Genomic DNA, 25,188 nt, shown 5'->3' with positions numbered 1-25,188 from the left:
ATGCGATCAAGATTATCAAACTCACTACGAATTGCAACGAAAATAACCAAGTCACTTTTCCCGGAATTCTCATAGAATGGTATATTCCATAGATTCGAGTAAGGCTCAGACCACACATGGCAAATAGTGAGAGTTGAGACCCTACGGTGCTAAGAACACCGATTTTTGAGCAGTCGATGCTTGTAATCCAATTGATTTGTTTGGGGCAATAATCTTCTCCAAAGATGATCCCGTCATAGATTGCGATTATGAATAGGTAACAACCGACAAACAAGTCTCCGACCGATATTGCAATGACAAGCGATTTATTTATGAAAGCAACTGTTGTCTTGCATCTAGTTAAGGTTGGCGCACTTTTCAAAATAATGATAAGGTTAGCTACGATAGCTATAACTCCTACTAACCACGAAATAACGTTTAAAACTGAACCCTCTAGAATATTTCTTGAACAATCGACATTGCATTCATCAGATAAGTCCAAACAATCAAATAATCCATCACACTTACTGGTTTTGGGTATGTAATGTCCTGTTGCGTTGCATTTAAAATGGTTAGTACAGGATTCCTCGTCTGAACCATCTCCACAATCATCCACAAGATTACAAACTTTCGAGTAATCAATACACTTGATCTTGTTGTCACAAACAAAATATCTGTTTGTGTAGAAATTTCCGAATGATTTTGTGAAAAATGCTAGATATTTATTGTTAGCTACAGTTCCGATCCTATTTGGGTATTGTTCAGGACACACCTCGTATCTAGGAATGTTTTTCAATGGACAAGGAGAGCTGATACAATTGTGAGTACAACTGGTGTACACGTACAGCTCTCCAAACATGTGGTCACAACTTTGAAGTTCTGCCGGTAGGATGACTGAAGTTCTATCTGCTACTCCAAAAAAACGGTGATTTGGGAAGATGAATTTTGGAAACGTTGTGCAGTCCTTAAGATGTACGTTGTTTTTTAATCCTTTTAGGCAAAACGAGAGACGTTTACTCAAACCGTTATCGCTTGTCAAAACAGTTGTGGAAATTCTTAGATTACTTCGGGCCTCAGAGCAGACTTTATTCTCATTTCCACAGGTTTCAAGTCCATCACAAAGATCTCTTAGTTCCACAAAACTGGGTTCACTCCATGGACAGAGAAGGACATTTTGACAGTTTTCTTCAACTTTGACAAATCTCGATGATATATCTTTTCCACAAGTGGGCCAGATGGTCTCCTCATCTCTACCATCGATACAGTCCAACACTCCATCTTCTAACCAAGAGAGTGGTATTGCCAATTCCTCTGCTCGTCCAACACGCCTTTTACATTTTTGTTGAGTTTGTTGGTCACAGCTAAAATGTGTTTCATCTTCTTTATTGTCACAGTCTACTCTTCCGTCACACATCAGATGTTTGTGCACATGGCAATAAAATGATGGCTCCAAACAGATGTTTTCAATGTTATCATCGCATATTTTCTCACCAAAACAAATCATGTACTTGGAAACTGTAGACATGTACCCGTTTATCTGACAAGAGATACCCACCCTGTTAGGGTCAGAGCAATTTGTCTGCTCTGCAAAATGTGTGCAATAATCTGTTAAATAATCTAAGCAATAATCTATGCAAACCTCCACCCAACCGGAACGGATATCTATAACTGAACATCTAGTATAATTGTGAATTGGAACGATACGATGTGTCAATACATTTTCACAAGTGTATACTGACTCATTTGTCACGGTACAGTTTGCTTCGTCCTCCCCGTCTACACATTCTACCCGTCCATCACATATTGTAGATAGTGAAACATAGTAGATTCCTTCTCCTTTGTATAGTACTTTCTTTTTACACCACATGCCATATTGGTATCCGTTACAGATAGCCTCATCCTCACAATCCCATGTGTCACAGACATCATCACAGACCAGCCTGGTTTGAACCTTAGTACCACTCAATAAGGTCGTCATGTTCGTAAGATCAGGGCATCCTTTTTCATCCAGGTCACTATTAATACAATCAGGTTTACCATCACAATGTCTACCCGTATACCTTATTGTGTCGAGTGTAGTCAGAAATTTGTTATTACCGATCACGCACAGGACGTCACCACAGAGACCCTCATCATTCTTAAACTTATATCGTGGTCTTTCTTTCCCACAAAGCTGATAAAAGTTTGTGTCATCCGAACAGAGCTGTCCCTTTAAATTCACACTACCCAAACGCTCCTCATATTCGTAGTATTCATCAGTGTTGTGGCACTTGAGGAATAAATCTCCGCTTATTCCGGTGTTGCAGGTGTACTTGAGGAATCCACTCTGTTCTTTTACGTGATAACAATCTTTACTACCTGTGTGATGTTGGAATACAAAAGTTTCGGAATTTGCTAAAATGGGGAAAAAATTAATTATTTGGATAATTTGGAAAGTTCGTAGATTCCTCTACTGGGTCATCGAAATGTACATGTTCTGAAGGGGTATCCTTTCAGGCACCGCTGCTCATTAAACCCTCAATCAAGTTTCCTATCATTCGGCTGTGTCGACCGAGGAGATCACATAGAGCAGGTTTATTTATAGTTCATAAAATTCTAATCATATATCAGGAATTAGAAATAGCTATGTGGAGATTTTTAAGAAATTTGCATAAAATATGCACTGTTATACCAAATTCGGTAAAAACCCAGAAATCACCATATTATTGTTCGGGTGCCTCCGAAACCATGTTAAAATTAAATTAGAGGTATGAAATTTTGCAGGCCGTTGATCAATCAATGCAAATGGTTAACAAAATTTTAAGTTTCGGGAGTACCGGGAAGGGGGTTCTCCGGAACCCCTGTTGTACGACAGATTGTCGTGAAGTATATAATACAATATAATATAATATAATGCATATCATATTACATTTTGTATTATAATATATATTTTACAATCGGGTAGATTGGACTGTTGCCAGTGTCTGATGTCTGATGAAAAATGAGTGGTACTAATTTGACACTAGGAAGGACAAATTTCTTGTTTCATTGAGTTGATACTGATAATAGTAACTGACAAACCTTTACAAAACGCTAGCGCTCCGTTCTCATCTGAACCATCTGAACAGTCTTCTTCACCATCACACATGTAACTCTTATCGATACATTGTAGACCACCTGCGTCTGGACATTTTACCAATCCTCCTTTACAGGTGTAGTCTGGATAATAGCTATATATTATATACTAGTGTAACCCGTGCCTACGGCCGGGACTTCACTATCACAGTTGAAATGCAAAAGTACCAGGCTGTTAAATTCGCCAAATTTTCGTCAAAAAGTACGGCGTATTTAGAGTTTTCAAAAAGTACGCGAATAATTCGCCAATTTACAACTTTAAGTTTTAATTTTTAGGGCTGTTAAATTCGTCAAAAAATGCGCGAAAAATTCGGTAAAAATGCGGCTGTGGGAACGCGCAGCCATTCTCGAGTCTATAATCTAGTTGGATATTATGTGAATTGTGACGTTATACTTCAATTTCAAATCTCAAACATACAAATCTCGACAAGTAGACTAGACTGTGGAGAAAATTAAGTGATTTCAAGTTTATTAAGAGAAGTTAGTTTACTCCATAACGTCTTCGGGTATGAGCTAAATTTAACCCCTTGCAATCTTGGTCAGTACCCACGCTAGTCACTAACCAGTGTCCAGTAACCACGAATGTGTTGCGGGAAACACATGTTTTGGCAATATTCCACCATACAAAGCCAACTATAGTGAACATTTTGATGTGGGCAAGTGATTTCCTGTTCCCGTATTTGGTACATTTTTTTAAATGCGGCAATTTTCAGAGAAAAATAAGTATGCGAATTTAATTCGAATAATACGTTTAGTGCGAAATTAACAGCATTGCAAAAGTATAAACCCGCCTATTATATTTGAAAACACGCATTACATTTTCGTAGTTAAAACAGTGCGAAAGTATGAACTCGCTCAGTCCAAACAGACCGCAATTTAATTCTGAGTGCCCCTCATGTATCTAATAGTAATACTTGATAGGCAATCTTGAGGTACACTGCCAAATTACCTAATATATAGCAAATCTTTTATGAGAGGAGAGAGAGCGGGAGAATGTGAGACACTTTAGTATCACATTTGGGTCACAAAATGATCAATTTAACCGCTTACTACTACTATACCGAAAAAAACGAGTCCCATATCTCTTACTGTTTTCTTGATTTAAACATTCGTAAATGACAAACAGACAAACACACAGATTTATTGAGATTATTAGTATAGTATAGATAATAATACTTATTTTTAACACTGTAAAATCCGGATTGGAATATTATTTATGAGTCGCATAGTTAAAATGTTTTCTTGGGTAAATTTCTATTGATCCTGTTTGATGCAACAAGGATAAGACTCTTATCAGGAAAGGAATTATTCAACGTTTCAATGTGACAACATCGTATTCATGATCTCAAATTATTTTTAATAAGTTTTAATACTTTCAACACTACCATATTATGACAATTAATTTGAGATCATAAATACGATGTTGTCACATTGAAACGTTGAATAATTCCCTATTTAACACTATAATAAAGTATTGGCAGTTGGCACTTAAATTTTTAACAGCTGTTACTTATACTGATAATAGTAACTGACAAACCTTTACAAAACGTTCTGTTCTCATCTGAACCATCTGAACAGTCTTCTTCACCATCACACATGTAACTCTCCCGGATACATGGCAGAAGTTGATTGTCTGGACATTCTACCATTCCTCTTAGTCCTCTACAGGTGTCTGGTTGGATAATAGCTACCTTATCGGACTTTATTTGAACGGATAATAATTAAACGCTGAAGGCCCTAGCGTTCATTTTTATGTCCGAACTTCAAATTAAGTCCGTCCTTTTATGGTCTGTCCAAGTTAGGATTTTTAATGGTTTAGAATAACTTCGAGTGTTCATATTATTGTCCGTTCAAAATAATGTCCGTTCACGTAATGTCCAGTCAAATAACGTCCGATAAGGTATCTATATAGTTGTACTAATTTAACACTATGAAGTAATTTATCATCAAAGTTTTTAAGTATTTATATCCCGCTCATATGATTAACCAACAACACAAGGAAGGTGGTTAACCATAAATCCCATGGTCCACATTTTAAATAAATTAGACAGTACAATGTGTCAGTTTTACCGTTTCTGCTAGGGGATGCTTGGCGGGGGAATCTACCAGACAAATTGGGCACTTGTAACCCTGAAAAGGTAAATGGTAATATATATATTATGTTATATTTGTAATATTTGATATATTTGTAATATTTGCACGCTCTTCTGCTACAAAGCAGTACAAAGAGGGTAAACGGCTTGTTTTAAGATAAAAATCTAAAACCAGAAGTGATAAATCATTTCTTGTGAATGCATTTGGAGCACTGGGACTAACAAATTTCAATTCAGATTGCATCCAATAGTATCCAACGGGCTAGTATCCAACTAGCCCGACAGGTGTTCGCGAACACTTTTTCCCAGGCAACTTATGACATAATGGTTACCAGATCATATGAATTAGTTACGACTAGTATTGCCATTAATGCAATGGTAGCGTAGTATATTGCTGGATCAAATTATTGATTAAGAGATTAAGATTCAAATTATGTGGTATCTTTCTTTTTTTGTGGTATCTTGGATATAATTAGTTACGACTAGCATTGATTGTAGCGTAGTAACTTACTCAATGAAACAAATGATTACGATTCGTTTTCGGTGAAGAATTATCAGTTACGATCATCAACAAAAACAAAACAACAAACAACAAAAACAACTATTCCAATTTCTGACATGGTACTCTACTGTCTAACTAGACGAAATGATCTGTTCGCGAACACATGTAAGGCTAGTTGGATACTGCCCAAATTTCTATTCAGATTGCATCAAGAATTTAAATGGTTAATTGGTTAACTTAGAAGAGAATCGTTAAATGGTGAGCTTGTTAGATGTGACTTTTAAAGCTGGAATTTCAAATCAACACAATCTAATGTATTTTACCTGGCTGATCATGTAAAGATTGTGACAGACAGATCTTCAATAGAACCAGTAGAAGTTTAAATATTGGTATCATGACTGAATATGAATGTGTACAAATCAGCTTATGTGTTATGGTACTACTCAAAAACTTCCTCTTTCGAGGCGAAGCAAGCATGACAATGTTTGATAAGAAACTCTGTATATATTATATATAATCGATAGCTCAGGTAAAACTAAATATAGCTCCTACCTTACAACTCCATGTGCATGACAATAGTAGAAAGCCCAGTATCTGAAAGAATTGTCATCAACAAGAGTAGTAAGAGGGTGAATTGCGCAATATATCATTGTCAACATGATTGCGCAACATATTATAAAGGTCCACAATCGATCTTACAGGCATTTATTTTTTCAATGAAACAAGAAATTTAGCAGGAGCAGGGAAAGTTGATTCCCGACAGCTCGGCCTAGTATGTTCTATGACCTTTTCAGTTGTTTCAATCTGTTCCTCGTTACCAAGCTCACCCTTGTCAGGATACTTTGATAGGGATAATTGAAGGACATAGCAAGCTACAATTAATAAAAGATTATAGAATTTATTTGCAAATACTTTTAATAATGAATAATACACAAGTTTCAAATCCAGTATGAACTCTATAATATCACCTAAGCAATATCATTGATATCATAGTATAGTTTAGTATAGATTATAGTATAACACTAAATAGTGAATAAAACAAGGAGAGTTTTTAAGTAGTACTATGTTTATAGTAAACTAGATTATAATGAATAAAATGCACAGCAGAGAACGACAGCTTTATCTTCAATGAGGAGTTAGGACAACACCAGGAATTTCTTATATAAACTTGTTGGTATTGAAGAAAAACAAAACAATTTGTTTTGGCACTGTTATAAATTTGTTTGAGTATTCGCACTTTTGAATAAATTCTCAAAATTCTCAAAATTAAAATGCCTATAACTTCAAAAGCATCCATTATCTTAAAATAATTTATAGTCAAGTGTTATTTATAGGATCAGCTTGACGAGACAAAACTTTTAGAGTTTTAGTTATGACATTTGAAATATACGTATATATTTAGCATTTACCTCAAAAAGTCAAAATGACTCAAGGACAATAACGATTTAAAATATTCTAGGTGATGAATAGTAGGACATTGCACTGGAGGACAGAGATAACAATAAAGATATATTGTTGCACTACAGGTGTTATATCCACAACAGCAGGTGTTATTTCCCACTACAACAGATATAACACTAACAAAGAGAATCTACAGTCCAGGGATTATGAGTGACGTCAAAAAGTGTCAAGATTCTTATTATCCACAATTATTTATCTCTATTTGAATTAACATTATCATCATTTATTTTACAGGGGGGGGGGGGACAAAAGTCAGTACCCATACGTTGGCCTTAAAGCTCAGTCACTGAGTGCCCAATTGAAATAATTCATTCTGGTATGACTTACTACCACTAACCCGTAAGGGGTTGCACCAGGGGCGGTGGTAACAGAACTTCAAGACTCTCGGAGTCTGTTGTCGATATCTATGTATAATATATTTATGGTATATAATTTGGGAGTCTCTCTCTCCAGCAGCAGGAGTTGAAGAATGGGGACGCGTTGTGAAAGCCACCGCAAGGAAGGCTTACAGTCGACGCCGACCAATCAAAAGAAGAAGACTTACTACCACCACTGGTTCGAGGAATTTGTCAAATCGAAATATTCGTGTTCATTTTTTCAAATAAAGGTTCATTTTCGCATTTATTTGATAGTTTGGATAGTCGGATCGAGCCGAATTTTATTGAATTGTGTTTGGCCATTTAAGGACACTGATATCTGGATATTATCCGGTTGGAAGAGACAAGGACAAGTGAAACAAGGAAGTTAGGAGTAAGGGCAAATTTTCGGCGTCAACGCCAACTTCAGGCTAAAATTGTTATAAATGTTAGTATATAATAAATGCTTCTATACTAGTTAAAATGCTAAATTGAAATTACACACACTGAATACAGGTTACATCAACCTGTATTCAGTGTGTGAGACTAATAAACAGCGAACTACTCCGTTATTTGATATTTAAGGACACGTTCATTTGAGTTTGAGGATATTGGTAAAGAAAAATGGGTTCTTTTGCGATAGTCAAAACGCGACAACTAGCGCTGGATGGCGACAACTAGCGCTATCCAGCGCTAGTTGTCGCCATCCAGCGCTAGTTGTCGCTATCCAGCGCTGGATAACGCTGGCCAGCGCAAAATATATATGTTCGATAATTGTCGCTATCCAGCGCTAGTTGACGCCATCCAGCGCTAGTTGTCGCCATCCAGCGCTAGTTGTCGCTATCCAGCGCTAGTTGTCGCTGGCTATGCGACACTGTCGCACGCGATAGTTTGCGATGGCCAGCGCAACTGGCCATCGCAGAAAACAGTTCGATAACTAGCGCTGGATGGCGACAACTAGCGCTGGATAGCGACAACTAGCGCTGGCCAGCGCTGGCCAGCGCTAAGCGATAGCCAGCGCTGGCCAGCGCTGGCCATCGATATCCAGCGCAAAATTTTTGCGCTATTACTCGTCAGCTAGCGCTAACCAGCGCTGGCCAGCGCTAGTTGTCGCTATCCAGCGCTAGCCAGCGCTAGTTGTCGCTATCCAGCGCTAGCCAGCGCTAGCCAGTGTTAGCCAGCGCTAGCCAGCGGTAACCAGCGCTAGCCAGCGCAATGTATCAAAATCATATACTTGCGATATTACTCGGATGATGATTAATCACTTTACACTTGACTGTCACGTGCCTTTTTTAATCCATTCTCTGACTCTAGCTGGTTCTGAACGACTTTTCGAAACCCCAACCCTCTAAGTCTAATTTGATCCCAACCCTAACCCTAACCCAATCCTTAACAAAAACATATGCTGAAACCCTAACAATAACGAGAAATTAGACTAACTTCCTTATACGGTCATATCACGTGATCGATACATGTACAGTTTTTCGCCAATATCTCGTCAGGAGAGCATTTTAACCCTATGTCATGGGCCCATGGCCCCATGGGGGTTGATTCGGAATTAGCGTCCGAAAATACATCGATTGAAGTTGGACACAACCATCGGGGGCCCTTTTAGAACAATCTCGAAGATCGACTGTAGAGTGATTTAGCACGCTCGATATTAGTATTACTCGTCAGCCAGCGCTGGCCAGCGCAATATAGTTGCGATATTACTCGTCAGCTAGCGCTGGCCAGCGCTGGCTAGCGCTGGTTAGCTCTGGCTAGCTCTGGCTAGCGCTGGTTAGCGCTGGTTAGCGCTGGTTAGCGCTGGCTAGCGCTGGCTAGCGCTGGCCAGCGCTGGTTAGCGCTAGCTGACGAGTAATAGCGCAAAAATTTTGCGCTGGATATCGATGGCCAGCGCTGGCCAGCGCTAGTTGTCGCTATCCAGCGCTAGTTGTCGCCATCCAGCGCTAGTTATCGAACTGTTTTCTGCGATGGCCAGTTGCGCTGGCCATCGCAAACTATCGCGTGCGACAGTGTCGCATAGCCAGCGACAACTAGCGCTGGATAGCGACAACTAGCGCTGGATGGCGACAACTAGCGCTGGATGGCGACAACTAGCGCTGGATAGCGACAATTATCGAACATATATATTTCGCGCTGGCCAGCGTTATCCAGCGCTGGATAGCGACAACTAGCGCTGGATGGCGACAACTAGCGCTGGATAGCGCTAGTTGTCGCCATCCAGCGCTAGTTGTCGCGTTTTGACTATCGCAAAAGAACCGAAAAATGATAGCGTTTTCGACGATAGTGGCTTAATTTTGACATCTATTAACCTAGCACGTTCAGAAGTTCTGAACATTAGCCACGTAACCCATACTCCCATATGCACTGCTCAGAAAGAAAATCTATTGTTGTTACTTTGTTAGGCACTATAATGGTTCAAATGTCACATTTTGTGTGACTTAGTTAACTGCAGTTGTCTAATTATCATTCCTTGGTCTGAAATATAGAATATTAGGTCAATCTAACAATTATGATACAACATTGGTTAAAGGGCACGGATCGAACGGTTACAAGGCAATATTTGGGTAACTTTGTCACACTCAGAATACCATACCTCTACTCTACTATGAGATGTCCTCAAAAACCTTTTAACTCATTATTTGATGGTTGATCTACCAATCAAAGCCCTAAAATATGTTGTTTCGAATAGTTAGCTAAAAAGGCACTCGGTTATTGGGAAATGAGGTAAATTCCGTCACAATATTTGGAATTTTAAATTTTGGGCGAATTATTTATATCTGATTTTGGTTTGAAAGGCGGGAAAATTTTGATGACAATGTAGTTGATGCAAGTTAAGATCAGTGTTTACATTGTCACAAAAAATGATACGAAATCGTAAATACGTAGGTTAAAAATAATGATTATAGAATGAAATAGTCTCTTATAATAACTCTTATAATAACTGATGTGACAAAGTAAACATGTCTTGCCCCTATTTTGAAGATCTATATATTCTATGACTCTATTAGCATTCAACATTCTTTCAGACAAAAATCGGTAGAATATTGTCCAGAACATCAGAGCTCAAGTTTAACAATTTTAGGTTAAATTTATCAAAATCACTAAAAATGTGACAAAATTGACTTTTCGTGCCCCAACAATTTCAAGATAGAGTGTAAAAATTAGCATAGGCTGCTTTATTACCTATATAAATCAATCCAAACTACGAAAAAGATCTGTTAATCTGATGACGATTACCTAACTCTATAAATAGTAACTGATGTGACAAAGTAAACATGTCTTGCCCCTATTTTGAAGATCTATAATTCTATTAGAATTCAGCATTCTTTCAGAAACGATTGGTAGAATATTTTCTAGAACATCAGGGCTCAAGTTTAACAATTTTAGATTAATTTGTCAAAGACGCTGAACATGTGACAAAATTAACTTTCCCTGCCACAAAAATATCAAGATAGTGTGTTAAAATTGGCATAGGATGCTTTATTGCCTATATTAATCGATCTAAACTACGAAAAAGATCTGTTAATCTGATGACGATTACCCAACTCTTATAATAACTGATGTGACAAAGTAAACATGTCTTGCCCCTATTTTGAAGAGCTATACTTCTATTAGAGTATTAGAATACTATGTAACTTTATCATCAATGAACTAGTTATTTTGCCAGCAAGGAGCTAACAGAGTTATAATAATTTTTTTGTGACGAAATTACCCTATTTTTGACCATGTTGCGGTAGTTTAATTGTGACACTGTTAACATATTGCCACCCGATAATGATTTATGTGACTGGTGCGTGGTACTAGCAGTGTTGTTTGATCCATAGTATGTAATATAAGGGGTTTAAGCTGGTATATCATTATTTGTTTAATTTCACACATGTTCAGATATCATCAAGATTATGTGACAAAGTAAACTTGTTTGTGCCTTCTGTGTTTTAATTCCTTACGACTATATGATATAATAACAATTCCTAGCACTTCCAGGCCATCAAATAAACCTACACTACTCAGCATTGCTTATCAGGGTGCCCTAAACATTCTTCACATGCTTTCTTAAATGTGTGACAGAGTAAACCTGAGTGCACCATCTAACGAAAAAAGTCGTCAAATATGTAGGTAATGGTCATATGTACCCATCCAATCAACTGGACACTCAAAGATTTGGTCAAAAACGGCAGCAAGGGGTCCATATTTACTCCGTCACATGTTTATAGTGTGACAATGTAACCATTTCCGTGCCGGCCGTATTTAAGCGATATCTTATCACCTGATTAAGATATTGTTAAGTGACAAAGTTAGCCTAGAGGATGAAACGATTATCCTAACCATCAAGGGTTTGTGTAATTTCATAGTGTGACAAAGTCAACTACACTGTGCCTTTTAATAGGGTCACTTATATTTACCAATATCCTCAAACTCAAATGAACGTGTCCTTAAATTAAGTTTGTCCTGAAAAAATAAGAGTTTCTCAGATGACCGAGATATGACGCATAACGAGTTTGTTCATTACATGTGATCAGGTGATTGGGTTGAGGCTAGATCAGCATTATGGGAATCGTGCAGAGAGCCCAATTACGGTGTCGTAATTGGGTAATCATTGATTACCCAATCAAGTTTGCTTGGTAACTTCGCCATTTTAAATCCGTTTCGCACCATTTTTTCAGATTATGTTCCGGATTAAATGACCTATTGCAATATTATGTTACAACGGAGTCTCTAACATTTTCACAAACACGAGTATAAGCGATTCTATTTTGATTGGGTGTGGCCCCCAAAAATCGAATTTTCAAATTTTGGTGACGTAATCCTCGAAAAAGTACGTACAGTATGCCATCTGTAAAGCAACAACTCTCAAATATAAAACACAGCGGTGGTATAAGACCCAACGTATGTGTACTGACATTTGCCCCCCCCCCCCCCCCCCCCCCCTGTAACCTCTATAATTTAAACAAGATCGTAAGAATATCGATACAAGAACTCTATCGGGCTCTACTCGCCGATTAAGGGACGACTCTGTTACCCTATCAAACAGCAGTGTTCTTGATTCGTTGCTGCGTGGGAGTCTGACAAAGTTTTTCAATTCCTTCTTCTCCAATTATTGGCTCTTGTCCAATTATTGGCTCTTCTCCAATTATTGGCTCTTCTCCAATTATTGGCTCTTCTCCAATTATTGGCTCTTCTCCAATTATTGGTTCTTCTCCAATTATTGACTCTTCTCCAATTATTGGCTCTTCTCCAATTATTGGCTCTGCTGTTTTAATTTCACCTAACTCAAATTCAACAATTTCGGCAGTGGTTGATCTTCTCCATATTTTTGTTAATGATCGTACAAAAGTCGGTGTTACTCTTCTAAATGTCCCTGTTAGCGTTTGGTAAACATTTTTTCTGGTAATAAAGCTTATAACTCTCCGGAAAGGGGTGATGATCAGGATGACCAAAGTGTTGTCATAAATCAGAGGATTAATGACTGAGTTGATCGGGAGGATGATGACGGAGACTATGCTATACCAAGGAGTTGCATCCAACACTTCAAGGGAGTGTAGCACACAGATCACTATAAAGGGGATCCAGCAAAAGAAATCAGTTGTGATTATAATGGAGATTTTTCGGTCCATTTTTGTAAGCCGTTGGGAATTCTGCTCATAGGTGTCAGCCTGTCCTACAATAACAGATGATTTCTGAGAAATGCAGCCAATCACCAAATACGAAACTGTAATCAATATGAAGCACACAAAGTTTAAAGCAAGGATGGTCCACACGAAAATTCTTTGTGGGTCATCGTTTTTTACAAAATATTTAAACAAGCAGACCCCATCGTTTCCATAGAAATCAACCCTCGGAATCTTTGTCGTGTGGTCTGGGTATTCAAAATCGTGAGAATACATTTCATTGACCATTTTATAAATCATTTTCCAACTCAATTCAGTGTCCAACATTCTTCCGTAGTACGATTCAAGGACTGCTGAAATTTTCTGCTTGTTTGGCGTGCCTATAAATACTTTTAGATCTTTTGCAAAGTTTACACCGTTGACAAAGAAGTCCTGAAATTTGCCAATAATCGGAATGACAGCGATGCTCAGTGATGATGCGATCATGATTATCAAACTCACTACGAATTGCAACGAAAATAGCCAGGTCACTTTTCCCGGCATTCTCATAGAATGGTATATTCCATAGATTCGGCTAAGGCTCAGACCACACATGGCAAATAGTGAGAGTTGAGACCCTACGGTGCTAAGAACACCGATTTTTGAGCAGTCGATGCTTGTAATCCAATTGATTTGTTTGGGGCAATAATCTTCTCCAAAGATGATCCCGTCATAGATTGCGATTATGAATAGGTAACAACCGACAAACAAGTCTCCGACCGATATTGCAATGACAAGCGATTTGTTTATAAAAGCAACTGTTGTCTTGCATCTAGTTAAGGTTGGCGCACTTTTCAAAATAATGATAAGGTTAGCTACGATAGCTATAACTCCTACTAACCACGAAATAACGTTTAAAACTGAACCCTCTAGAATATTTCTTGAACAATCGACATTGCATTCATCAGATAAGTCCAAACAATCAAATAATCCATCACACTTACTGGTTTTGGGTATGTAATGTCCTGTTGCGTTGCATTTAAAATGGTTAGTACAGGATTCCTCGTCTGAACCATCTCCACAATCATCCACAAGATTACAAACTTTCGAGTAATCAATACACTTGATCTTGTTGTCACAAACAAAATATCTGTTTGTGTAGAAATTTCCGAATGATTTTGTGAAAAATGCTAGGTATTTATTGTTAGCTACAGTTCCGATCCTATTTGGGTATTGTTCAGGACACACCTCGTATCTAGGAATGTTTTTCAATGGACAAGGAGAGCTGATACAATTGTGAGTACAACTGGTGTACACGTACAGCTCTCCAAACATGTGGTCACAACTTTGAATTTCTGCCGGTAGGATGACTGAAGTTCTATCTGCTACTCCAAAAAAACGGTGATTTGGGAAGATGAATTTTGGAAACGTTGTGCAGTCCTTAAGATGTACATTGTTTTTTAATCCTTTTAGGCAAAACGAGAGACGTTTACTCAAACCGTTATCGCTTGTCAAAACAGATGTGGAAATTCTTAGATTACTTCGGGCCTCAGAGCAGACTTTATTCTCATTTCCACAGGTTTCAAGTCCATCACAAAGATCTCTTAGTTCCACAAAACTGGGTTCACTCCATGGACAGAGAAGGACATTTTGACAGTTTTCTTCAACTTTGACAAATCTCGATGATATATCTTTTCCACAAGTGGGCCAGATGGTCTCCTCATCTTTACCATCGATACAGTCCAGCACTCCATCTTCTAACCAAGAGAGTGGTATTGTCAATTCGTCTGCTCGTCCAACACGCCTTTTACATTTTTGTTGGGTCTGTTGGTCACAGATAAAATGTGTTTCATCTTCTTTATTGTCACAGTCTACTCTTCCGTCACACATCAGATGTTTGTGCACATGGCAATAAAATGATGGCTCCAAACAGATGTTTTCAATGTTATCATCGCATATTTTCTCACCAAAACAAATCATGTACTTTGAAACTGTAGACATGTATCCGTTTATCTGACAAGAGATACCCACCCTGTTAGGGTCAGAGCAATTTGTCTGTTCTGCAAAATGTGTGCAATAATCTGTTAAATATTCTGAGCAATAATCTATGCAAATCTCCGCCCAACCGGAACGGATATCTATAACTGAACATCTAGTATAATTGTGAATTGGAACGATACGATGTGTCAATACATTTTCACAAGTGTACACTGACTCATTTGTCACGGTACAGTTTGCTTCGTCCTCCCCGTCTACACATTCTACCCGTCCATCACATATTGTAGATAGTGAAACATAGTAGATTCCTTCTCCTTTCAAGTATAGTACTTTCTTTTTACACCACATGCCATATTGGTATCCGTTACAGATAGCCTCATCTTCACAACCCAATGTATCACAGACATCATCACAGACCAGCCTGGTTTGAACCTTAGTACCACTCAATAAGGTGGTCATGTTAGTAAGATCAGGGCATCCTTTTTCATCCAGGTCAGTATTAATACAATCAGGTTTACCATCACAATGTCTACCCGTATACCTAATTGTGTCGAGTGTAGTCAGAATATTGTTATGACCGATCATGCACAGGACGTCACCACAGAGACCCTCATCATTCTTAAGCTTAAATCGTGGTTTTTCTATCCCACAAAACTGATAAAAGTTTGTGTCATCCGAACAGATCTGTCCCTTCAAATTCACACTACCCAAACGCTCCTCATATTCGTAGTATTCATCAGTGTTGTGGCACTTGAGGAATAAATTGCTGCTTATTCCGGTATTGCAGGTGTACTTGAGGAATCCACTCTGTTCTTTTACATAACAATCTTTACCTGTGTGATGTTGGAATACATGAAGTTTCGGAATTTGCTAAAATGGGGAAAAAATTAATTATTTCGATAATTTGGAAAGTTCTTAGATTTCTCTACTGGGTCATCGAATAGTTTACTGTATACAGTATTGTACTGACTACTGTAAACAAGGGCAGTGAACTGTTCACTGCCCTTGTTTACAGTAGTCAGTACAATACTGTATACAGTACAATACAATACAATACAATACAATACAGTACAATACAGTACAATACAGTACAATACAGTACAATACAGTAAAATGCAGTACAATGCAGTACAATGCAGTACAATGCAGTACAATCACCAAAACCATGTTAAAATTGAATTAGAGATATGAAATTTTTCAGGCCGTTGATCAATCCAATGGTTAAGGACACGTTTTTTTTAAGTGTGGTGAAAATGACTTTGAGTGCCATGACACTTTTGACAGTGAAAGTTAAATGACTAGTAACTAGAAAGTGTTGCACAGAAATGCCTTCAATCTTAACTGGCCCTGTAAGAAAAATCCATTAGTTACCTTACTCGGGAATATTTTAGCGGGTTAATTTATGACTGGGAAAATTAATGACCGGTAAAAAAATATGGCGGAATTTTCCAAAACCCACCACTTTATCCCAGTCATAATATTCCCGAGTAAGGTAGTTAATATGTCATAATATAGTACCAATGCAGTGCCAGTTTTCAGCATTTTGGACTATAACGTTTAAAACGCCCATAAAAAACTGAATTTTGCGACTTTTCTGTTCAAAATTCAGATTATGTCTCAGAATTATTCAAAGAATATTTGGATTTTTGTAGGAATCGAATACTTGAACTGTGCTCAAAATAAACGAAAAGTCATTTGTTTGGTAAAATTTTTAGTTTGGTTGAAGGGGTAGTACAAGGCCAATACTTTTAATCAGATTGTGAATGAATTGTAACAACTTTCAAGAAACGTTGGTCTGTAATAATGTAACCTAGGAAAAACCTATTGTGTGCATGTATTCAGTAACAATTCACTCACAAAATAACAATTGAGTTTTTTTTAATTGCAGTAGCTAGACAGAAAAAAATTAGAACGTTTTTCAATCATACTGTCAAGATTAAGTCTGCTTAACAGCATTCTGTTCGAAAATCAAATTAAGAGTGTGTCAGTTTTCAGTAAAAAGTAATTTTTAGGTCAAATTCATCACGATTAAAAATTCAAAAGAAATGACTCTTTGCTGAATATTGGCACTACCTTACTCGGGAATATTATAACCGGGATAAAGTGGTGGGTTTTGGAAGATTCCGCCATATTTTTCCCGGTCAAAAATTTTACCAGTCATAAAAAAACCCGCCGACTCAGATTATGGGGTTCCAAGGGGGTGGTGATCATCATATTTTACCTGAAGTCTCATATGTGCTAGAGAAGACTTTTGAAGCAGTGGATGGAGGGCTGCAACTTTATTGGCGGTTGCTACCATAATTTCGTTATAAAAATCACAATTTGGTTATAAAAATCAGATTTCAGGGTGGACCGTGATTCTCACTTATCTTGCCCATGAATCAGTGAATCGTAGAGAAGAAAACAATTTATATGTTATAGAAGAAAACGAAAATAATAATAATAAATAATATATATCTTAAGCTCCGGCTGACCTTCAGAGCAGTAGGCCCATTAGCGGACAAAATGAAAGTCTTGTTAAGACAACAATACAACTTCGAATTTGACGGTCAGCAGCAGGGGGATATCAATAATGATAATGGAGGGGACATTAGCGATAATGAGAATGAGAATACGCTTTAATGAAGATTTGACTTATTATTGCTTAGATTTATTTTCCATTAATTAGACGTGTCTTTTTTTTCTATTTCTGAGTAATATCAATAACTGTAAATTCAAATAACTTCTTTAACAAGTAACAAAAACAGAAATTTCGGTTGAAAATTTGTTTACCTCTGAAAAAAAAACTTGAAAGGTCGGCCACCGGTAAATACATGACCGGGATAATTTGGCGGGTTTTGGGAAAGTCCGCCATATTTTTCCCGGTCATTAATTTTCCCAGTCATAAATTAACCCGCTATAATATTCCCGAGTAAGGTATACAATTGATGTCTGACAGCATTTAAAGCAGGTTCATCAAGATGATCCTTTACAAAATCTAACGATATTGTGTGTTTTAATTCAGCAAAAAGTCATTTTAAAAATAATATTATTAGCTTAAAATCTTTATAGAAATGACTTTTTGCTGATTATTGGCACGATAAAGTAGATTTCTGACAACAATATCATGTTCATCATGGAAATTTTGTTCATACTTTTGATGTTTGAAGTTCATTGTACCAGTTTTAAGTTAGTTATAGCAGGTTATCACAACACTGCTTACAAAGCTAACATTTTATGTGATCTACCATTGGTATATGCCTAGAAAAAGAAGTCATTTTAAGCTGAATAATGGCACACAGTGCAACAAAATTGTGCCACATTAAACAAAAAAGGCACACCGCTCCCTCAAACAATATTCTGAACTAAAAAGAGTGCCATTTAGCAGTAAGAATGACTATTTCTGTCAAATTAGTCACTTTTTACTGATTTTCAGGACACATATGCTGTTAAAATTTTCAGGATATAACTAAACTAAGATTCGTATCTGCAACATAAACAATTCGGTGGTTTGAGATGATAATGCTGATATTGACTTACAATAGTTGGTAATTCCCACGGTGGCTGCAGCAGTCACTACAGCTGATTAGTGGCACTCTAATATTATTATCTGTTTTTGACCCCTTTATGAACACATTACTTTTCGAAATAGATGCTTTTAAGCATCTATTTCGAAAAGTTTAAAAACTAACACTAGTACACCCATGGATCAAGAAATAGACAATTTTTGTCTTTTTACATCATCTATCTATATGACTGATATACTGAATTTGGGCACTCGGGACATAATTGAGTGTAAGCAATACAGAGTTCAAGCCTTCTTTTAACTGATTAATGGCACCTTCAATCTAAAAGTCAATTTTTCAATTTAAGGATACTCATGACTGAAAAAGAGAACTGAAATTTCGATACTTATTTCATCAATTTAAAAAAATTAAATTTCAAGCTGATACATGTGTGACTTTTTGCTGATGGCTGGCACATAGACATGTACGAATTAGTTTAAAGACACAACCAAAGATTATCTTATCCAGAAAAAAACACAGTCACGCCTTGATCTTTTTAACATTTTGACAAGAACCATCAAGCAATAGAGCAGTCGTATTCAGATATAAAAATGACTTTTTGCTGAATTCGGTCACTTACTGGAATTGCTAATAATGACTTTTTAAAAAAATCTAGACACTTATTTTACTTCGGAGTATTCCAACAGCCATATTGTTACACAAGTGCAACCAGCCAATTACAGGAAGCCGAAGGATTTGTTTTTAGCCAGTGACGGTTAAGGTAGTGTGTACCATACTTTCTTCGCCCGAGACTTTGCTGCAATGTGCAGCTCCTCATTTAACCCTCACACCCGATTTCTCGAGTATTCGGCTGAGTAGACCGGGGGGCTGCATAGACCACTCACGATCCTTAGCTGAATGTCAACGACACTCACCCCACGACCAGGCAGGCAGTGGGATTTGAACCCGCAACCTCACGATTGCAAAGCTGGCTAACCAACTGCGCTACCGTACCTGGCCGTTAAAATGCTGAAAACAGTTACTCACTCCAATCTACTAGTGTAATGTGAACAATATTTGAGCTAAATATGGCGAAATCAATGGAATTAGTCAATTGGAGGTTAAAATGGTTTGCTGATTTTTGGCACTCAGTTTAATTGCTCATAAGTCATATTCTGCTTGAGCCTGGCACTTCGTTTTTTCAAATCACAACTGCTGAATATTTTCACTTCATCCTATGTACAAATTTATGGTTGCACTTTAAAAAGCATTGCGACTTTTTCCTCATTTTGTGCACTCTACTTTGAAAAAGGTGAAATCCTTAACAAAATTTTAAGTTTCGGGAGTACCGGGAAGGCCCAGGTCAAGATTCATGCGAGATGGCGAGCTAGGCTCATCGCACAAAATTTGTAAATAAACACAGAACAAAATTAACAAGAAAATATATAAGAAAACAGAAAAAGTTGAATTTAAAAGTTGAGGGACACAATACATATAATTAGGAACTTAACATGACGTGCGATCATGTGTATTTTATCACTTGTTTATCATGTGTTTATATTGTGAAAACTTCAACGTAACGGCGCGCAAGTTTTGTGCGAGATTTTTGCCAGTTTCGTTTAAATCTCATCGCTAGGCTCACGATATCGCGAGCCTAGACGCGAGATTTAGGCATGCTTTTAAATTAGCAGAAACGCGCGAGTATAAATATATAAATATTACGTTATTGCATATTACCTCGTGGCGTGGTTGGCTAATTGCCTGCTGTGGAGCTAATTGTTGAGTGTTCGAACCCCACCGAAACTCTTTGAACGTCAGTATTTTTTGACAATTATGAAGAACTAATAATTCCTCGGAGCTCGGTAATATAATCAGCAAAGCATAATACAGTAAGGTATGGGATTAAGGAAGACACATTTTCCGGCCGTTTTAAAAGATATATACTCCTTACATACTGGACACCTAGTCACTTTTAAACTTTATGCCACGGGAATTTTATTGGTCATCGATCTTTTGGTCTTGGTTGTTTTCAATTATTGCATCTAACAAGCCAGCGAGACCGATTGAATGTTAACAAAGCCAGCTCTAGGTCCCTATGGGCACGAAAATGCAAATTTGTTGAAATCAAAAGAGGCCCATTTTTTATGACCATCGACCTTTATATTGAAGTAATATGGTGGTTGGAGGCCCAGAAAATCGATTTTCGGCATTTCTATGCCTGTTTTCGAAGGGTGGGAGGGTCATTTTTGACTGTTTTAACCGAAAAATGGCCTAATTTGTATCATTATAATCTATAAAACCCTAATGAATGTTGATTATAATTGACAATATAGGCCAGGTAGGATAAATGATTTCAGACATCTAAAGATTATCTGTACTGGAGAACCCCAGGGTGTCCGTATCCATGGAAACGGGCTGTTTTGAAAAAATGCAAGCAAATGTAGCTAACATTTGACTTTTTACCCCTTTTAACCATACAAACACCCTACCTATATTGTTCTACCTATATTGTCAATATAATAATCATCATTCATCAGTAACAATAGGGTTTTAGAGATTATAGTGATACAAATTAGGCCATTTTTCGGTAAAAACATTCAAAAATGACCCTCCCGCCCTCTGAAAACTCGGGAAATGCCGAAAATCGATTTTTTGGGCCTCCAACCATCATATTTCTTCAATATAAAGGTCGATGGTCATAAAAAATGGGCCTTTTCTGATTTCATGACATGACCCAAAAATATTATCATTCTTGCCCACCCCTAACCATGACTATAATGACCTGCTAACTTTTAATACCCAGGATATGCTCATGCAATCATTTTATACAAAATAAGTACTTTTCGCCACTGCACGTGACAATCGCACTTTCAAATGGCCAAAATCCAGTCTCATCGCACTTTCTCAGGAATCTTGATAGGGGCGGGAAGGGGGTTCTCTGGAACCCATGTTTTGCGACAGATTGTCGTGAAGTATATAATAATACAATATAATATAACATAACGCATATCATATTACATTTTGTATTATATATATTTTTAAATATGTATGCATATATTTTGTACCAAAATCTATATTGGGTAGAGTGGACCGTTGCCGGTGTCTCCCTACCCACCGGACTTAACTCGACCATAAAGGGACGAATTAAGTTCATCCCTTTATGGTCTGTTCAAGTTATATTAGGATTGTTAATGGTTTAGAATGCCTTCGAGTGTTCATATTATTGTTCGTTCAAAATAATACAATAATGTCCGTTCACGTAATTTCCAGTCAAATAACGTCCGATAAGGTATCTATATAGTTGTACTAATTTAACACTATGAAGTAATTTTATCATCAAAGTTTTTAAGTATTTATATCCTGCTCATATGATTAACCAACAACACAAGGAAGGTGGTTAACCATAAATCACAATTCACATGGTCCACATTTTAAATAAATTAGACATTTTAAATAAACAGACATTTTGAATAAATGTGTCAGTTTTACCGTTTCTGCTAGGGGATGCTTGGCGAGGGAATCTACCAGACAAATTGGGCACTAGTAACCCTGAAAAGGTAAATGGTAATATTATATATGTTATATATATGTTATATTTGTAATATTTGTAATACTTTGTACTGCTTTGTAGCACGCTCTTCTGCTACAAAATTAAGATTAAGATACAAATCTGAAACTAGAAGTGATAAATCCTTTCTTGTGAACGAATTTGAAGTACTGCGACTAACAAATTTCAATTCAGATTGCATCCAATAGTATCCAACGGGCTAGTATCCAACTAGCCCGACAGGTGTTTGCGAACACTTGTTCCCAGACAACTTATGACATAATGGTTACCAGATCATATGAATTAGTTACGACTAGTATTGCCATTAATGCAATGGTAGCGTAGTTTATTGCTGGATCAAATTATTGATTAAGATTCAAATTATGTGGTATCTTTCTTTTTTTGTGGTATCTTGGATATAATTAGTTACGACTAGCATTGATTGTAGCGTAGTAACTTACTCAATGAAACAAATGATTACGATTCGTTTTCGGTGAAGAATTATCAGTTACGATCATCAACAAAAACAAAAAAAAACAAAAACAACAAAAAACAACAAAAACAACAAAAACAACTATTCTAATTTCTGACATGGTACTCTACTGTCTAACTAGACGAAATGATCTGTTCGCGAACACATGTCAGGCTAGTTGGATACTGCCCAAATTTCTATTCAGGTTACATCGGGAATTTAAATGGTTAATTGGTTAATTAAGAAGGGAATCGTTAAATGGTGAGCTTGTTAGATGTGACTTTTAAAGCTGGAATTTCAAATTAACACAATCTAATGTATTTTACCTGGCTGATGTAAAGATTGTGACAGACAGATCTTCAATAGAACCAGTAGAAGTTTAAATATTGGTATCATGACTGAATATGAATGTGTACAAATCAGGTTATTTGTTATGGTACTACTCAAAAACTTCCTCTTTCGAGGCAAAGCAAGCATGACAATGCTTGATAAGAAACTCTGTACATATTTTATATAATCGATAGCTCAGGTAAAACTAAATATAGCTCCTACCTTACAACTCCATGACAATAGTAGATATCCCAGTATCTGAAAGAATTTTCATCAACAAGAGTAGTAAGAGGGTGAAATGCGCAATATATCATTGTCAACATGATTGCGCAACATACAGGGTGGGCCAAAAGTCACTGGACATACGTTGGCCTTAAAAGCTCCGCTGTGTTTTATATTTGAGAGCTCTTGCTTTGCAAATAGCATACTGTACCTTCTGGTTCGAGGATTTTGTCATCAAAATTTGAAAATTCGAGTATTTTAGACAACGCCCATTCATTATTAAAACACCTATATTGTTCTCTCTGAACATGCTAAAAGCCTAATTTTTTCAGAGACGGTAGATTATTAAATGTTGCATATGATCTGAAAACATGAGCTGAGGCAAAACGGATTAGAAATGAAGAAGTAATCAAGCATTTTCTGTATCTCGTTAACAATATTGACTGGGTGATTATGTGACACCGTGACACGACACCTTACTTGAGCACCCTTAACAATTCCCATAATGTTTAACGGGGTGGTTAACAGGGTCACCTAATCACGTGATTAGGTAAACCAATAACCTGATCACACGTAATGAATTAACTCGTTATGCTTCATATCTCGGTCATCTGAGAAGCTACAGTTCTAATTTTTTTCAGGACAAACGTAATTCGAATGGCCAAACACAATTCAATAAAATTTAGCTTGGTATTACTATCCAAACTATCAAATAAATGCGAAAATGAACCTTCATTTGAAAAAAATGAACTTGAATATTTTTCGATTTGACAAATTCCCTGAACCAGTGGTGGTAGTAAGTCATACCAGAAAGAAATATTTCAATTAGGCACTCAGTGACTGAGCTATTAAGGCCAATGTATGTCCAGTGACTTTTGGCCCACCCTGTATTATAAAGATATTTGGGGGAGGGGATTGTTCACAATGGGTTATCGATCTTACAGGCATTTTTTTTGTTTCAATGAAACAAGAAATTTCAATGAAACAAGTAATTTAGCAGGAGCAGGGAAAGTTAATTCCCAACAGCTCGGCCTAGTAGTAACATATTACTTATACTCATCAATTGCAACCATCAAGAAACACATCAAACATGGCACTCCATCAGTACACACCTAATATTGGACTTGGCGCACAGCGTATCATCATCTGTCATATTATCAAATATAATCCTGGAAGCTGTTGTTTGGAGCACTTGACTGTTAGTTTAGAGATCTCCTCAGAGAAATCTGCAATATTTGAGAAAGGGAGAAGGTTCCATTGGGAATTGTGTGTATATAATAAATGTCAATAACACACTTTCTGAGCGCTTACCCATGTGACATAAACGTGTTCAATCTTCTTATGTCACATGTGCTCCTTCTGTTAGACTTAGTATATTAATAAATTATTCCTAGTGGTAATCTTGTTTTGCTCTTATGAGTGGGTCAATCATTTATTTTTAATTGTAGTTGACGAAATGAGAGTCTCCACTCAGTGTGTTAAAACATAATTCTTTGTCGACGTTTCGGCTACATGCCTTTGTCATAAACAGGACGTACTGAAAACTTACATAGCTCAATAAATGTAATAGATTTGTAGTGTTGTAATTAGTTTAAAAGGCATGTAGCCGAAACGTCGACAAAGAATTATGTTTTAACACACTGAGTGGAGACTCTCATTTCGTCAACTACAATTAAAAATAAATTATTCCTAGCATGAGAACCGGTTGATAGATGATATGTAGTATAGAGGACTCTGATTGTAATTGTGTATTATAGACAATAGAGAATCAACCGGTACTCATATGCTGGCCGATTGTGTGTACACAAGAACTCGATTAAAATACACTCAAATTCAGCAATCGTCATAAGTTTATAAAACTGCTATACCATTGCATTGTTCATCGTTGTTGTGTTTAAATCGTACACAGAAGATTTAAAAGAATTGTTTGATTTTTAGGACAGTTTTAATATGTCTAAAAACTATGGCAACATGAAGGGTAGGCAGCAGCAGTTCTCCTAGCATCCCCCAGCTTGTCTGGGGTCTTAAACTTCTT

At 37.0% G+C, this 25,188-nt stretch overlaps 1 protein-coding gene across 2 annotated transcripts in view; it reads right to left on the bottom strand.

The window, feature by feature from the left end:
* LOC134816125 (DNA-directed RNA polymerase II subunit RPB7-like) overlaps nucleotides 1-24,722 on the bottom strand; it is a 43,640-nt gene extending 18,918 nt beyond the window's left edge. For both annotated transcript variants that reach the window (XM_063824884.1, XM_063824883.1), the window contains exon 1: nucleotides 24,709-24,722. The gene's annotated coding sequence lies outside the window, so the exon portion shown is untranslated. The remainder of the gene's footprint in view (nucleotides 1-24,708) is intronic.
* Between the last annotated feature and the right edge of the window lie 466 nt (nucleotides 24,723-25,188).

The sequence above is a fragment of the Bolinopsis microptera genome, chromosome 5 (genome assembly GCF_026151205.1).
Source record: "Bolinopsis microptera isolate Bmic1 chromosome 5, MBARI_Bmic_1.0, whole genome shotgun sequence".
Lineage (NCBI taxonomy): Eukaryota > Metazoa > Ctenophora > Tentaculata > Lobata > Bolinopsidae > Bolinopsis > Bolinopsis microptera.
Note: the sequence above shows the minus strand (reverse complement) of the source record. Positions and strands in the feature narration are given on the sequence as shown.